This window comes from Triticum dicoccoides, chromosome 2A (genome assembly GCF_002162155.2).
Source record: "Triticum dicoccoides isolate Atlit2015 ecotype Zavitan chromosome 2A, WEW_v2.0, whole genome shotgun sequence".
In the NCBI taxonomy this organism is placed as follows: domain Eukaryota; kingdom Viridiplantae; phylum Streptophyta; class Magnoliopsida; order Poales; family Poaceae; genus Triticum; species Triticum dicoccoides.
This window is the reverse complement of record NC_041382.1, coordinates 1,380,605-1,383,853: the sequence shown is the minus strand read 5'-3', so window position 1 is coordinate 1,383,853 and position 3,249 is coordinate 1,380,605. Positions and strand designations below refer to the sequence as shown.

General features: G+C 50.9%; 1 pseudogene; it reads left to right on the top strand.

The window, feature by feature from the left end:
* The first annotated feature begins 209 nt into the window (after positions 1–209).
* Positions 210–2,295, top strand: LOC119352581 (annotated as a pseudogene).
* Positions 2,296–3,249: the final 954 nt, after the last annotated feature.

Below are 3,249 nucleotides of genomic sequence, written 5' to 3'. Positions count from 1 at the left end.
TAGTTAATACATATGCACGCAGAAAAAATATTAAAACAATACATATGTACGCAGCGGGGCCGATTAATACTGAACCCTTTTTTGGTCAAATAATAACAATAATATAATAATAATCCTCACTCCCGCACCTACCTACTCAGCTGCCGCGCTGCCTACTTAACCCGTCCCTTCCCTCCATTTCCCTCCAACTAGATCACCTCTCCATCACAAGTCCTTCTTTAATTTCACTCCAGCACTTCTTTTTCATATCTCCATGGAGTGCGAGAACGGGCATGTCGCCGCCAACTTGTGCGTGGCGCAGCCAGCGTGGGCTGACCCACTCAACTGGGGGAAGGCGGCGGAGGAGCTCTCGGGGAGCCATTTGGATGCGGTTAAGCGCATGGTTGAGGAGTACCGTAGGCCCGTGGTGACCATGGAGGGCGCCAGCCTGACCGTCGCCATGGTCGCTGCGGTGGCTGCCGGCGCCGTGACCACGGTGGAGCTCAACGACTCCGCCCGCGGCCGCGTCAAGGCGACTGGGTCATGAACAGCATGACCAACGGCACCAACAGCTACTACGGTGACACCACCTCTCACCGGACGACCAAGGAGGTCAGCGCTCTCCAGAGGGAGCTCGTCAGGTACAAACTAACCCAGAAAAGACGAACTATATTTCACTTCTTCATCGTCTCTGTTTGTGAGTTATGGAAGCCTTATTTTTTCTTCTAAAATTGTGCATGTATTCCTTGCTGTTAAGATGCTTTAATGCGGGAGCCTTCGGCACCGGCAAAGACGGCCATGTTTTGCCTGCTGCGGCGACGAGAGCGGCGATGCTCGTCCGTGCCAATACCTTGCTCCAGGGATATTCTGGCATGCGCTTCCAGATCCTCGAGACAATCATCACATTTCGTCTCAACACCAACATGACACCATGCATGCCTACCTCTCCGGGGCACCCTCACCGTGTCCGGTGACCTCGTCCCGCTTTCCTATATTGCGGGCCTGGTAACCGGCCGCCCAAACTGCATGGCCACAGCTCTGGATGGCACCAAGGTTAATGCCGCGAAGGCATTTAAGATCGCCGGCATCCAACATGGCTTCTTCGAGCTGCAGCCCAAGGAAGGCCTTGCAATGATGAACAACACGGCGGTGGGCTCAGGGCTTGCGTCCATGGTGCTTTTCGAGGCTAACATCTTTGGTCTCCTTGTCGAGGTCCTGTCAGCCGTCTTCTGTGAGGTCATGAACGGCAACCCAGAGTACACAGACCGCTTGACCCACAAGATGAAGCACCACCCCGGACAGATCAAGGCCGCCGCCATCATGGAGCACATTCTTGAAGGCAGCTCCTACATGATGCTCAGGAAGAAGCTCGACGAGCTTGAAACACTGATGAAGCCCAAGCAAGATAGGTATGTACTCCGCACATCACCGCAGTGGCTTGGTCCTCAGATTGAGGTCATTCGTGCTGCCACCAAGTCGATTGAGCGGGAGATCAACTCTGTCCACAACAACCCACTCATCGATGTCTCTCGTGGCAAGGCTATCCATGGTGGAAACTTCCAGGGCACACCCATCAGTGTGTCCATGGACAACACCGGGTTTTCCATTGCCGCAATAGGCAAGCTCATGTTTGCCCAGTTCTCAGAGCTAGTGAACGACTTCTACAACAATGGTTTGCCTTCCAACCTCTCCGGCGGGCGTAACCTAAGCTTGGACTATGGCTTCAAGGGTGCCGAGATTGCGATGGCCTCATACTGCTCCGAGCTCCAATTCTTGGGAAACCCTGTGACCAACCATGTCCAGAGCGCAAAGCAACACAACCAAGGTGTCAACTCTCTCGGTCTCATCTCCTCCAGGAAGACTGCCGAGGCCATTGAGATATTGAAGCTCATGTCCTCGACATTCTTGGTTGCATTGTGTCAGGCTATAGACCTCCGCCACCTCGAGGAGAATGTCAAGAATGTTGTCAAGAGTTGTGTGAAGATGGTGGCTAGGAAGACACTGGTCACCAACAACAATGGTCATCTCCACAATGCGTGCTTTTGCGAGAAGGACTTGCTGCTCACAGTCGATCGTGAGGCGGTCTTCGCGTATGCAGATGACCCTTGCAGCGCCAACTACCCATTAATGCAGAATATGCGTGCAAACATCGTCGAGAATGCCTTGGCCAATTGTGAGGCCGAGCGCGATGTGGAGACATCAGTGTTTGCTAAACTTGCCATGTTCGAGCAAGAGCTCCGTATAGTGCTGCCAAAGGAGGTTGAGGCTGCCCGGAGTGCCGTGGAGAACGGTATTGCTGTTGGAAATATGCCCTAGTGGCAATAATAAAATGATTATTATTATATTTCCTCATTCATGATAATTGTCTATTATTCACGCTATAATTGTGTTATCCGGAAATCGTAATACATGTGTGAATACATAGACCACAACATGTCCCTAGTGAGCCTCTAGTTGACCAACTCGTTGATCAACAGGTGGTCATGATTTCCTGACTATGGACATTGGATGTCATTGATAACGGGATCACATCATTAGGAGAATGATGTGATGGACAAGACCCAATCCTAAGCATAGCACAAGATCGTGTAGTTCGTCTGCTAGAGCTTTTCTAATGTCAAGTGTCATTTCCTTAGACCATGAGATTGTGCAACTGCCGGATACCGTAGAAGTGCTTTGGGTGTGCCAAACGTCACAATGTAACTGGGTGGCTATAAAGGTGCACTACAGGTATCTCTGAAAGTGTCTGTTGGGTTGGCACGAATCGAGACTGGGATTTGTCACTCCGTATGACGGAGAGGTATCTCTGGGCCCACTCGGTGATGCATCATCATAATGAGCTCAATGTGACCAAGTGGTTGATCACGAGATCATGCATTACAGTACGAGTAAAGAGACTTGCCGGTAACGAGATTGAACGAGGTATCGGGATACCGACGATCGAATCTCGGGCAAGTATCATACCGATAGACAAAGGGAATTGTATACGGGATTACTTGAATCCTTGACATCGTGATTCATCCGATGAGATCATCGTGGAACATGTGGGAGCCAACAAGGGTATCCAGATTCCGCTGTTGGTTATTGGCCGGAGAGTCGTCTCAGTCATGTCTGCATGATTCCCGAACCCGTAGGGTCTACACACTTAAGGTTCGATGACGCTAGGGTTATTAGGAAGACTTGTATGTGATTACCGAATGTTGTTCGGAGTCCCGGATAAGACCCCGGACGTCACGAGGAGTTCCGGAATAGTCCGGAGGTGAAGATATA